Source organism: Callorhinus ursinus, unplaced genomic scaffold, assembly GCF_003265705.2.
Source record: "Callorhinus ursinus isolate GAN/ISIS: 27379988/994484 unplaced genomic scaffold, GSC_fseal_2.0 scaffold2, whole genome shotgun sequence".
Taxonomy (NCBI): domain Eukaryota; kingdom Metazoa; phylum Chordata; class Mammalia; order Carnivora; family Otariidae; genus Callorhinus; species Callorhinus ursinus.
The window spans coordinates 15635875-15650864 of NW_027397064.1; positions in this window are offsets into that span (position 1 = coordinate 15635875).

The following is a 14990-nucleotide window of genomic DNA, read 5'->3' on the forward strand; positions in this document are numbered from 1 at the left end:
TTAACAACGTCCCCAGAAAATATACTCTAAACAAATCAGAAAAGACCTGACACCAAGGGAGAAGAAAGGGAAAGAAAGAAAAAAGAGAAAAAAAAAAAAGAAAAAGAAAAAGATAAAAACAAACAAAAACAGAACAAAACAAAAAAAATCAGAATATGATTAAATATGATAAGGCTAGTGCATAGATTAGTGCCACACACTAGATTTTGGGTGTATTTTGGTTTGTTAGAAGAAAGTGCCTCCTAAAATTTTAAAGAAAGACATATATGTGCAAAATAAGGGTTGATACAATGAAGGAATGGAATATGACTGTAAAGATGAAAATTATAAAAAATTTTTAAAAAGGAATTGATAAGTTGTTTGAAAAAAGAAAGAAGAGGATTTAAAAAAAAGAAAAGAAAGAAAAAGGGGAGAGGATGTGATCAGACAGGAGACTAGAACAAAGCCATACACTAGAGATTTAGGTTATATTTTGATATGTTAGAAGAAACTGTATCTCAAAATTTTAAAGAGAGAACAACATATATATATGCCAAAAATAAGGGTAACTATGATGAAGGGATAGAATATGACTCTAAAAATGAAAAATAAAAATTTTTTTTTAAAAAAAGGGATTTATAAGATGTTGGTTGAAAAAGGGAAAAAGAAAAAATAAAAAAAACAGTTAACAAAATTAACTTTGAAAGACTAATGAATCATGGTAAAAAAGAAATGAATTCTATGTGCCGTATTCACCTAGTCCTGGAGTTCTCCCATTCTCCTTGATCGGTAAACTTGGTCTTGGCTTGTTGGCTGTTCGCGCTGATCTTCTGGGGGAGGGGCCCAGTGCCGTGGTTCCCAAATGTCTTTGCCGGAGGCGGAATTGCCCCGCCCTTGTCGGTCCGGGCTAAGTAATCTGCTCGGGTTTGTTCTCCGGAGCTGTTGTTCCCTTCAAGTTCGCGGTACAGCTTTGGAGGATGACAGTGAAAATGTCGGCCTCCCAATCTCCGCCCCGGAGGAGCCGAGAACTCGGGGCCCCACTCCTCAGTGCAGCCCCACAGAAAAGCAGTCAGTCACTCCCGTCTCCCCGGTCTCCAGCCGCACTCCATGCTCACCCGGCCTGTGACCGAGTGTTTCTATCTCTGGCACACCACCCCATGTGGAGTCTCCAAACTCAGCAGATCCCTGCGGTGCGCTCCCGTGCTGCTCCTCCCGGGGGAGGAAGGGGAGTCTCCCCGGCTCTGCCGCTTGTTGGGTCCCTGCTGGAGGAGCAGTGGCCCGACTGGGCCGCGGATCACAGTTTATGGCCACCCCGAGCTGAGAGCCCGCGCCTTGGTTCCGTCTCTGCAGCCGGCTTCCCTGCTCTGATACCCGGGAGCTCTGCCGCACTCAGGCACCCCCGGTCTTTCTGTGACCCCGAGGGTCCTGAGACCACACTGTCCCGCGAGGGTTCCACCCCCCCGCTTAGCCACTGGAGCGACGTCCCTCAGCGGAGTGGACTTCTAAAAGTTCCAATTTTGTGCTCTGCGGCTCTATCACTTGCCAGAAGCGGCCGACGGAGGCCCCCTCTCCCGCCGTCTATCCTCCCGAATATCGCCTCAGATTCACTTCTCTGCACATCCTACCTTCCAGAAAGTGGTCGCTTTTCTGTTCAGAGAGTTGTTGCTATTCTTCTCTTCGATCTCCTGTTGAGTTCGTAGGTGTTCAGAATGGTTTGATCCCTATTCAGCTGAATTCCTGAGACCAGACGAAATCCAGGTCTCCTACTCCTCTGCCATCTTGCTCAGCCCCAGCTAATGACTATTCTTCGTGAGAAGTATTAACACAGTGTCTTGCATCTTTCAGGTCTGTGTGTCTTGGGAAACAAGTACATACATATTTAATTCAGTTAAAAATTACTTCCAATTGGCAGATGTTGGGATATTAGCTTCAGAACAGAGAAGTATTAAAAACAGTCACTAAATATATCAATATGTTGAACCGTCTGTGGGCTTTAAAATTGTATGGCATATTCTATTATGGAAATATGCATGCGATATGTTAGGTGAGGAAGGCAAAGCACAAAACCATATGTACACACTGTGTTTACAGCCATGGTAAAATGTACAGTTACAGGATTTAGAGAGAGAAGGACCATATGATCATTAATAAAGATGTAAATACTTGGCATTTTAAAGCTTGCTGACTATTTTCCCTCTAAATTTTTATCTAGTAGACTTCATTTTAAAGAAACTGGTTGTCCCACCTACTCAGTCATAACACACATCACATGATGTTCCTGGATGGGAGTATACTGTGTGTCATTCCCACAATGACACAGAAAAATCATCATATAGTCTATAATGGCTATATCATCGAAAATGAGTGATTTACCAACAGGCATATGGGCTGAGGAGAATAGCATTTATAAACTTTAAATTGAACTTCCCTAGATAAGCTTTATTGTTTTGTATTTAGGTTACATTAAGTCAGCTGTCAACTAGACACTGAAGTTCAATTTAACAATATTATTAATTAGGTAGACTATTTCATAATAATAATTTCTTGCATTTCATTCAAACTCAATGAATTTTACATCCTTACCTTGTTAATCATTTTCTTCTTAAATAAAAGAACCAGGACTTCCAGTCTGGAAAGAAAATGAAAAAGGTAGAGTAGAAATACAATTAACAGTAGTACTTTGCATAGTTCACTACTTTTCTGTGAACAGATGTTCTGTTAGCTGGCCAGACTACAAGTGCGCGCATCATATGAGGAACATAATTACTGAAAGGCTTTACGACAAATAAAATCCTGCTTTTGCCTTGCAAAGACTTCTCCAGAAGCCTCACACGTGAATGGTATTCACTTTTTTTTTTAATTTCCCTAACTCTTGGTCCCATAGCCCTGAACTCTCCTCTCTTTGTCCCCTCCCAGGAGTGAGGAGAGTGCGGAGAAGAATACTGGAAGTAAAAGGGCTGGGAAATTGGGTCAAATCTAGGTCAATGGAAATTTGTCCTGGAGGCCCCTCTAAGTTCTGTCTAGAAACTTCAAATCTTAACATACTGGAGATAACTGCCCTTTTGATGGATACTTTCTGCTCAAGACTTAGTGGAGAAGACAACATACTAATTTATAGACACCTGTTACTGGTAGATTCAACTTTACCTATGACTGGTTTGACCAGCCACTTTGGACAGGGTGATCAGGATTTGGAACAGAAAGACAAGAAAGGAGAGGTCTTTTTTCTTTTCCCTATTCTCACGCATGAAGCTGTGCATCCTAGGGGTGATATAGGGAGAGGTGTCAAAGAAAGAGTGGAGGTAAATAGAAATACCAGTCTATCCCTACTCAAGGAAATTAACATCAATTGCTTCCCACATCTCTGTCTTTCAATTAGCTATGGATTGGAGAAATGCAAATCAATCATAGCTTTCCTGATCACACTCCAGTGTGATCCTAAGACCTCAGTAACTCCTCCCAACCAGAGAAACCTCATCCACCTTGATGTTTAAAACCCTTTCTGTTATTACGGGGATCAGAAAATTCCATGGACTCATTCAAAAGTCATAGCTCTACACTTTTTACTTATCCCAAGCCTTTTGGGGGGATTCTTTCCACGGGAATAACCTTACATTTAATTATTTCATGCTACATGCAGTCCCCAAACTTTTGCCCCATGTTTCATAGTTTGTGCCATTAAATGACTCTGCACTGCTGACGCCTTAACCATCTACCAGCAGAGCATTCTTAGCACTACCACCTCTTCTCAAGCATCAATTTCAGAATCCTCCAGCCCTCACTAAAGACTGATTAAATCATGTGATTTCTCACAAGTTTCCAGGCTGGTTTTCTTTACCATAGTATGAGAGGAGAGGTTGGTGAGACTTGCCTGCAGGATCCCAGCTGTTCACAAGCCATACCAAGGGATGGTAGTACCATCCAGAATGGTTGCAATGAGAAAGTCCCACTGTTAGTCCAAAAGGCCAGTGTTGTATCTTATAGGTACACCAGATGCAGTACATTCAGGCCCTGTTAGCAAAGAGGCCTTGGCTAGAAGCTAGGGTCCCTTGGAATTGATAGCAAAATTAAAACCTGGGCAGAAGTCAACATATGCCTGGTAACTTAGGACCAGTGCACAGTGAAACTACCAAAACCATGATCAAAAATCCATATGGGATTTGTTGGAAGATCAAGGAGAAAATACTTTTCAGTTTTGACAGATTTCCCCAAAATGGCTTCCAGTGCTTTCCATTCTCCCTCAAACCTTCTTCTACCTACAGTCATCACAGCCTCTGTGGCAAAGACCATATTCCTGTCCACTGAGGTTAGGGAATGAGATACCAGGATTCTTATCCAATTTGTCTTACTATCATGTCTTGTTGTCCACATCACATGGTCCAGCTAAATACGTGGGTCATCCTGCCAAGGAACTTACCTGATTGTATGTCCCCTGCCCCCGTATTGGCTCTCTTTTTTACAGGTCTGGACTCCAGGTGTTACCTGAACCGGAGGCATCTTAGTGTGGGTCTTCTTGTTCCCTATCATATCCCCCCAACCCAAGCCTCATGATTCCAAAAGCAAATATGTTCAGGTTGAAAGCAAGTGTGTTCACATAATATAACATTAAATAATTCCTATAAACTCATTTTATTATTACTATTACTATGATTATTATCATTATTTACTATTCTACTACAGTTACCTCCGATTTATTGTCAGAAGTGTTGCCCTTACATTCATAATTACTCTTTAAAGTTGTGCTATTTTTCTATGGCTGCTAAAAAAAACATTTGAATTAAGGTTGGAATGTATTTCCTACTATTTTTTCCCTTTATGTAGCTTACAAGCAATGATAGATTGATAATGACTGCATCTATTGCTGTGGTATGAAGACTTCAAAGGACATTTCCAAGCTGGAGCAAAGCGTCCCAGGACAGATGAACGATGTCTACTGTTGGCTCAAGGGGAAATTTTTGGGCATACAGACCACATAGTTGTCATCTTTATCTTAAATTTTTCACAAGTAATTAATTTTAAATATTTTATTTACTGATAAGATACAATTATAAGATCAGAGGTAGGCAAACTATAGGCTGAGGGCCAATTCCAGCCACTGCCTATTTTTGTAAATAAAGTTTTATTATAACACAGTCACATTCATTTGTTTACATGTTGCCTATGGCTGAATTTGTGCTATAACACACACACTGAATAGTGACAGAGATTGTATGGTCCATAAAGCCAAATATATTTGTTATATGGTACTTTACAGGAAAAAAAATTGGGGCCTCCTGCTCCAGATGAAAGCTAAAACCACATGCTTTATTCCTTCCTTCACAGACCTTATGGCTAAGGCCACTTAATCCCCTTGTGCTGGCTCAGCCTCACCTGGTCTTTAGTCAAATGAATTTCATTCAAAAGTTTAGGTGACTCAGCATCAGGTTAATTCATGACCTCAAACCTTATTCCCTCCCGTTTAATAATTGACATCATCTATTTTCTGTAAACAGATTACCACTTTGTATTCTAATTCCTATAAGTCTGGAGTATTAACATCTCCCCCTCTCCACTGCCTGTCTACCCCATCTTCCGGATACCAGCCACCTATCTGAAACCCAAAGATCATTCAACACAATTCTGGTGGCTACCAGCTACCGCTGCATATAATCCATGGCTTCAAATAACAATCATTATTAGAAATCATGTATCCATGGGTAGTTGTTTTGGCCTGGGCTTATGCAGGAATCTGCAGGTCAGCCAGGGACTCTACTTCAGGCTGGGCTTGGCTAGAAAAGTTTAACTGGGAAGCTCTGCTCCATTTCTCTCATTCTCCTCCTAGGATCAGTGGGCTAGCGTGGGCATGTTCTTGCCCTTGTAATGGTCTAAGTACAAGAGAGCAAGCTCAACCACACAAGTGCCTTCCAAACCTCTCCTTGCTTATGTCTGCTAACAACTCATTGCCAAAAGCAAGCCACAAGGCCAAACCCAGAAACAAAGGGTAGGAACAAAGCTCTATTCACAGAGGGAGGTCTACAAAATTATCTGGCAAAGGGCATGAATAAAATCATTAATGCAATCTACCACAAGAATGCTCTCAGAAGAGTCAAATGGCCCCTCTGTCCAATATCTCCATCAACATTTTCCAGAGCTGAATAAAACCACTGTATATTGCATCATAGTGCACTCCTAGGAAATAAATGCAGGGTGACATTCCAACTCCTTTGATCCTTAATTCCAAGCCTTGCATAAGAGGTGGGAGAAAATAGAATTACATCTTAACCTCAATTCTGCCATCAGCATTGATGTTCTTGAAGTACATAAGCCTTTTGGAAAGTGCTTTTCTGTGTGAAGCCCACTTGCCCATTGGTCAGAGCCACAGGCTTATCTCACAGTACATGTAACCACAGTGATAATACTAAGCCATCAGGCTGAGTTGGCAATATTTACCAAATCAGTAAATGCAAGTAGCAACTGCTTTTTTTTTAATTTTATTTTGAGATAATAGTAAATTTACATGCAGTTGCAAAAAATAATATGGAGATACTGTATACTACCCTTCACCCAGTTTCCCCCAATAGTAACATCTTTAAAAATCTATAGTATAATATCACAACCAGGATATTGACATTGATTCAATCCATCCACTTTATTTAGATTTCACTAGTTTGACATGCACTTGTGTGTGTGTGTGTGTTTAATTTTATGCATTTTGATCACATGTGTAGATTTGTGTAACCATCATCACCATTAAGATGTAAGATACAAAACAATTCCATCAAGTGTCTATTTTTTAACTAGTCTAAGATCAGTGAATTTTATAAAGGAGCTAAGAGGTGATCTCAGTGTAGGACTTTTTAACAGTCTCAAACATTTGGTTTATGTCATATAGGCATAGCCTCTGTCAGACACAGGATATTTGTCTCTTTTTTAAACAGGTAATTGCCTATTAAATGAGTCACATAACTACTCTCCTCTCAAGTGACCATGGAGTGCTTATACAATGTGTATCTTCTTACAAATCTAATAAGAGCTGTGTAAAATGAATTAAAAAGTGTTTCACTGAAATGCTATCTCAAGGAAACCCAGCACTGCCCATTAGATTTGAAACTGTGAAAGAATCTGAGACACATTGACAAGTGAGCCCCATTTAGATTATTTTCTAAAATGAGATTGCTTCGGTCTTGCTATTGCTGATCTCATCAGAAATAATTCTTTGGCCACACTTGTTGTCTTGGCTCTGAAATGTCAATTAATGAATTACTATAACAAATAACTTGGGTCTCCAATCCTTACCAACATTTATAAATTGGAAGACTTGACAGGACTTTATGAACATGGAGTTTCACGGGACTCATCACCAGAGAGGGCGCTGTTTCTTCCAACAGACTCCACTTGTGACTTTTGTGAATCAAGATGCCAGAAAAAAATGTGGTCCTGACAGAAAGAATTTATGGATTTGCTGCTGTGTGCCCATTTAGCATGTTGTGTTAGGACTTGGGGGAATGTACAATACACACAACTCTGCACAATACAGCCTACTGTACAAGATATAATCAGAGAACTGTAACACCAGGAGGGCTTTTAACCAGTCAAGGGGCTTACAATATTTTTTTTGCACTAGAACTTTTTGTTCAAATGTATCCTTTAAAAATATGTTTTAAAGGTGATACATAGACATAATCTAAAGAGTTAAATAGTCCTACAGGGTTTCATGTAAAAATAGCAGGCTGCCTTGGAATTAAGCATGCTTGAGTCTGCTAAATTCCCTAGTGTCTAATTTCTTTTTGCTCTTACATTATTTTTCATTCTCTTGCTTTTTATGTTTTTATTCCTTAAAAAAAAAAATCTCTTGTCACTTTAGAGTTTTGGGAAGAAGCAGACACGTAAATATGTTTACTCTGCCATGATTTACCAAAAAGTCAATGTAATCTTATTCTGAATCCCTAAAGCCTAAAGACTTCCTGTGCATTAGGCACCCATCTCATCCCTTGGAATCCCCATGAATTATTTCCCCCAAATCCTAAAGGCTCCTTGAAACATTGCTTAAAAAACTAACACCATAAACAAATCTCAGCATTTTATAGATGAGGAAACTAAGGCTCTTAAGTAAAGTGAATTGCTTAAGACCCCATACAGGGTAGTAGGCAAATTTTGACCTACAACGCATATCCCCTCTTCTACACAGGTGCTCCTTTTTTTTATTTTTTAAAGGTTTTATTATTAAGTAATCTTTAAACCCAACATGGGGCTCAAACTTACAACCCTGAGATTAAGTGTCACATGCTCCCCTGATTGAGCCAGCCAGGTGCCCCTGCATAGGGACTCTTTCTATTACATCACATTGTCTTTATTTAATTCAGGAAACAAAAAAATACAACTATGAAGACATTATGATAGGGGTCTATTTGATTTATTGGTTCATCATTTATTCTTTTATTAAACAAATGTTATTCTTTTATTAAGCAAATTAAACCTGCTCTGAACTGGGTATTGTGCTTGACATGGAAGATAAAATAATAAATATAACATGCACGACCTTTTCCTTCCCAGGGTCCACACTCAAGGACACAGGATCATTACGAGGCAGTTTGTAGGCCAGATTTGGCCAGCAGATCTGCCTTTTTTTTTTTTTTTTTTTTTTGGCCAGCCCATTGTTTTACAAATATATAAATTTATTGCCAATATTCAGAAGTTGAAAGAATTACATTTAAGGCAATCTGGCAGTCTAGCTTCTCTTGAGGATTATAGATGTGAACAGACAGCTTTTAGCCCCACCTGACATCAGTAGACCAGAGGGAGATGTAGCAGTCCCTTAGACTAAGCCTTCTATGCAGCCACCAGTCCATTTCCATCCTTGATAGTACCTACCTTCCCCCTTGTAGAAATTGGGTTTTGCAGGTTCTTCCCTAATGGTTTTCCACTTGTGCTCTGGGAGTCTTAGGAGTTCTGATGTGAGTTTCAGCATGTCAGGTCACAGAAGTTCCTAAGTCAGGCCTAATGGATTCTAACAGAAAGATTGCCGAAAACTTTTCTGTTTTACATTTCACACATCCTTTTAAGGTTTTTCTTCACTAACTGCCAAAGGGAAAAGCAATTGAGTTCCACTCTTTTACAGTAAGTGTCTCAGTGTGTAGTATAGACAGCAATTATTGTAAAAGCAGGAAAGGAATCAAACACCAATATTTGATCCAGGCTTCATGGAAGGAGCTGAATCTAACCCATAGATAGGCTAGAAAGGAGACAAAAATTTAACATGGAGGGATTTATAAATAAAGGTGCAGCAAAAGGAATAGGCTGCATATCTTATAAGAAAGTGTTTAATAAATGCATCAGGCCACTTTGAGTATCCTAAAATGTGTCAGTAATATATAAATAAACCATTTCTAATTGTGAAGCTATCTTCCAAAATATAACAGGAATATGAAGAAAACCCCACCAACTTTATTTACCATTATCAGCTAGATATGTGGACTCTCAAATACTTCTTTGAATAACTGCTCTGGTTTATGTGTGAATATAATAAAATGGGAGCTAATTTTCTAAGAAGCTTGGTGAAAGGATATGTGTATCTAGAAAAGGAAGCATGACTTTATTTCAATGAAACACAAACTCAGTAGTTGGTTGATTTTAATTAACATGAATTTATGAGTTAACCCTAGCATATAACCACTCTTGTTGGAAGAAATAAGATATCACCTGTATTTTTATACTTAAAAAAACACATCTTAAAGATGAGAGGTCATTTGGTTGACTGTAGCTTTCAAATGTAAATGTTGTTTTTTGGTTTTTACACTTTTAGGATTTAAATTATGAGGTCTCACAGAGACAATTGCTTATCCCATTATAGGCTTGATTTTTAAATACTGAAATCTGCCTACACTGCAGTTTATCTTTTTATTTTTTAATTTTTTATTGTTATGTTAATCACCATATATTACATCATTTGTTTTTGATGTAGTGTTCCATGATTCATTGTTTGTTCATAACACCCAGTGCTCCACGCAGAATGTGCCCTCTTTAATACTCATCACCAGGCTAACCCATCCCCCTACCCACCTCCCCTCTAGAACCCTCAGTTTGCTTTTCAGAGTCCATCATCTCTCATGGTTCGTCTCCCCCTCTGACTTACTCCCCTTTATTCTTCCTCTCCTGCTATCTTCTTCTTTTTCTTTTTTCTTAACATATGTTGCGTTATTTGTTTCAGAAGTACAGATCTGTGATTCAACAGTCTTGCACAATTCACAGCGCTCACCGTAGCACATACCCTCCCCAATGTCTATCACCCAGCCACTCCATCCCTCCCACCCCCAACCACTCCAGTAACACTCAGTTTGTTCCTGAGATTAAGAATTCCTGATATCAGTGAGATAATATGATACATGTCTTTCTCTGATTGACTTATTTCACTAAGCATAACACCCTCCAGTTCCATCCACGTCGTTGCAAATGGCAAGACCTCATTCCTTTTGATGGCTGCATAATATTCCAATGTGTATATATACCACTTCTTCTTTATCCATTCATCTGTCGATGGACATCTTGGCTCTTTCCACAGTTTGGCTACTGTGGACATTGCTGCTATAAACATTGGGGTGCACGTACCCCTTCGGGTCCCTACATTTGTATCTTTGGGGTAAATACCCAGTAGTGCAATTGGTGGATCGAATGGTAGCTCTAATTTCAACTGTTTGAGGAACCTCCATACTGTTTTCCAGAGGGGCTGCACCAGCTTGCATTCCCACCAACAGTGTAGGAGGGTTCCCCTTTCTCCACATCCCCGCCAACATCTGTTGTTCCCTGACTTGTTAATTTTAGCCATTCTGACTGGTGTGAGGTGGTATCTCATTGAGGTTTTGATTTGGATTTCCCTGATGCCGACCGATGTTGAAAACTTTTTCATGTGCCTGTTGGCCATTTGGATGTCTTCTTTGGAAAAATGTCTGTTCATGTCTTCTGCCCATTTCCTGATTGGATTCTTTGTTCTTTGGGTGTTGAGTTTGATAAGTTCTTTATAGATTTTGGATATTAGCCCTTTATCTGAGATGTCATTTGCAAATATTTTCTCCCATTCTGTCGGTTGTCTTTTGGTTTTGTGGACTCTTTCTTTTGCTCTGCAAAAGCTTTTTATCTTGATGAAATCCCAATAGTTCATTTTTGCCCTGGCTTCCCTTGCCTTTGGCGATGTTTCTAGGAAGAAGTTGCTGCGGCTGAGGTCGAAGAGGTTGCTGCCTGTGTTCTCCTTTAGGATTTTGATGGACTCCTGTCTCACGTTTAGGTCTTTCAACCATTTGGAGTCTATTTTTGTGTGTGGTGTAAGGAAATGGTCCAGTTTCATTCTTCTGCATGTGGCTGTCCAATTTTCCCAACACCATTTGTGGAAGAGACTGTCTTTTTTCCATTGGACATTCTTTCTTGCTTTGTCAAAGACAAGTTGACCATAGAGTTGAGGGTCCATTTCTGGGCTCTCTATTCTGTTCCATTGATCGATGTGTCTGTTTTTGTGCCAGTACCATACTGTCTTGATGATGACAGCTTTGTAATAGAGCTGGAAGTCCGGAATTGTGATGCCGCCAGCTTTGCTTTTCTTTTTCAATATTCCTCTGGCTATTCGGGGTCTCTTCTGGTTCCATACAAATTTTAGGATTATTTGTCCTATTTCTTTGAAAAAAGTGGATGGTATTTTGATGGGGATTGCATTGAATGTGTAGATTACTCTAGGTAGCATTGACATCTTCACAATGTTGGTTCTCCCAATCCATGAGCATGTAACATTTTTCCATTTCTTTGTGTCTTCTTCAATTTCTTTCCTGAGTATTTTATAGTTTTCTGAGTACAGATCCTTTGCCTCTTTGGTTAAATTTATTCCTAGGTATCTTATGGTTTTGGGTGCAATTGTAAATGGGATTGAATCCTTGATTTGTCTCTCTTCTGTCTTGTTGTTGGTGTATAGGAATGCCACTGATTTCTGTGCATTGATTTTATAGCCTGCTACTTGACTGAATTCCTGTATGAGTTCTAGCAGTTTTGGGGTGGAGTCTTTTGGGTTTTCCACAGAAAGTATCATATCATCTGCAAAGAGTGAGAGTTTGACTTCCTCTTTGCCGATTTGGATGCCTTTGATTTCTTTTTGTTGTCTGATTGCTGTGGCTAGGACTTCTAATACTATGTTGAATAACAGTGGTGAGAGTGGACATCCCTGCCACGTTCCTGACCTTAGGGGAAAAGCTCTCAGCTTTTCCCCATTGAGAATGATATTCGCTGTAGGTTTTTCATAGATGGCTTTTATGATATTGAGGTATGTACCCTCTATCCCTATACTCCGAAGAGTTTTGATCAAGAAAGGATGCTGTACTTTGTCAAATGCTTTTTCTGCATCTATTGAGAGGATCATATGATTCTTGTTCTTTCTTTTGTTAATGTATTGTATCACGTTGATTGATTTGCGGATATTGAACCAGCCTTGCAGCCCAGGGATAAATCCCACTTGGTCATGGTGAATAATCCTTTTAATGTACTGTTGGATCCTATTGGCTAGTATTTTGGTGAGAATTTTTGCATCCGTGTTCATCAAGGATATTGGTCTGTAATTCTCCTTTTTGATAGGGTCTTTGTCTGGTTTGGGGATCAAGGTAATGGTGGCCTCATAAAATGAATTTGGAAGTTTTCCTTCCATTTCTATTTTTTGGAACAGTTTCAGGAGAATAGGTATTAATTCTTCTTTAAATGTTTCGTAGAATTCCCCTGGGAAGCCATCTGGCCCTGGGCTTTTGTTTCTTGGGAGATTTTTGATGACTGCTTCAATTTCCTTAGTGGTTATAGGTCTGTTCAGGTTTTCTATTTCTTCCTGGTTCAATTTTGGTAGTTGATACATCTCTAGGAATGCACCCATTTCTTCCAGGTTATCTAATTTGCTGGCATATATTTGCTCATAATATGTTCTTATAGTCCCCCACTATTATTGTATTGTTGTCAATGTGTTTCTTTGCTTTTGTTATTAATTGCCTTATATAATTGGCTGCTCCCATGTTAGGGGCATAGATATTTACAATTGTTAGATCTTCTTGTTGGATAGACCCTTTAAGTAGGATGTAGTGTCCTTCCTCATCCTTTATTACAGTCTTTGTTTTAAAATCTAGTTTGTCTGATATAAGGATTGCCACCCCAGCTTTCTTTTGGTGTCCATTAGCATGGTAAATGGTTTTCCACCCCCTCACTTTCAATATGGGGGTGTCTTTGGGTCTAAAATGAGTCTCTTGCAGACAGCATATTGATGGTCTTGTTTTTTAATCCAATCTGATAGCCTGTGTCTTTTGATTGGGGCATTTAGCCCATTTACATTCAGGGTAACTATTGAAAGGTATGAATTTAGTGCCATTGTATTGCCTGTAAGGTGACTGTTAACTGTATGTTGTCTGTGTTCCTTTCTGATCTTTGCTACTTTTAGGCTCTCTCTTCGCTTAGAGGACCCCTTTCAATATTTCTTGGAGGGCTGGTTTCGTGTTTGCAAATTCCTTTAGTTTTTGTTTGTTCTGGAAGCTTTTTATCTCTCCTTCTATTTTCAATGACAGCCTAGCTGGATATAGTATTCTTGGCTGCAGATTTTTCTCGTTTAGTGCTCTGAAGATATCTTGCCAATCCTTTCTGGCTGCCAGGTCTCTGTGGATAGGTCTGTTGCCAATCTAATATTTTTACCATTGTAGGTTACATATCTCTTCTCCCGAGCTGCTTTCAGGATTTTCTCTTTGTCTCTGAGACTCGTAAGTTTTACTATTAGATGTCGGGGTGTTGACCTATTATTATTGATTTTGAGAGGGGTTCTCTGTGCCTCCTGGATTTTGATGCGTTTCCTTCCTCACATTAGGGAAGTTCTCTGCTATTATTTACTCCAATATACCTTCTGCCCCTCTCTCTTTTTCTTCTTCTTCTGGGATCCCAATTATTCTAATGTTGTTTCATCTTATCGTATCACTTATCTCTCGAATTCTGCCCTCGTGATCCTGTAGGTGTTTCTCTTTTCCTCAGCCTCTTTATTTTCCATCATTTGGTCTTCTATATCACTGATTCTCTCTTCTCCCTCATTTATCCTAGCAGTTAGTGCCCCCATTTTTGATTGCACCTCATCAATAGCCTTTTTGATTTCGACTTGGTTAGATTTTGGTTCTTTTATTTCTCCAGAAAGGGTTTCTCTAATAACTTCCACGTTTTTTTCAAGCCCAGCTAGTATCTTTAAAGTCATGATTCTGAACTCTAGGTCCGACATCGTACTAATGTCCGTATTGAATAGGTCCCTGGCTGACAGTACTACCTCTTGTTCTTTTTGCTGAGGTGATTTTTTTCATCTTGTCATTTTGTCCAGAGGAGAATAGATGAATGAGAGAACAAAATGCTAACAGGTTTACAACGTCCCCAGCAAATATACTGTATACAAATCAGAAAAGACCTGAAACCAGGGGAAAAGAAAGGGAAAGAAAGAAAAAAGAAAGAGAAATAAAAAGAAAAAAAGATAAAAACAAAAACAGAACAATACAAAAAAAGCAGAATATGATCAAATATGATCAGGCTAGTGCATAGATCAGTGCCACACACTAGATTTTGGGTGTATTTTGGTCTGTTAGAAAAAAGTGCCTCCTAAAATTTTAGAGGAAGAAAGACATATATGTACAAAATAAGGGTTGATACAATGAAGGAAGATGACTGTAAAAATGAAAATTATAAAAGATTTTATAAAAGGACTTGATAAGATAAGAAGTTGTTTGAAAAAAGAAAGAAGAAGATTTAAGAAAAAACAAAAGAAAAAAGGGAGAGAATGTGATCAGGCAGGAGACTAGAACAGAGCCATACACTAGTGATTTAGGGTATATTTTTATCTGTTAGAAGAAACTGTATCTCAAAATTTTAAAGAGAGAACAACTTATATATATATGCCAAAATTAAGGGTAACTACTATGAAGGGATAAAATATGACTCAAAAAATGAAAAATAAAAAATGTTTTCTTTTTGGAAAAGAGATTGATAAGATGTTGGTTGAA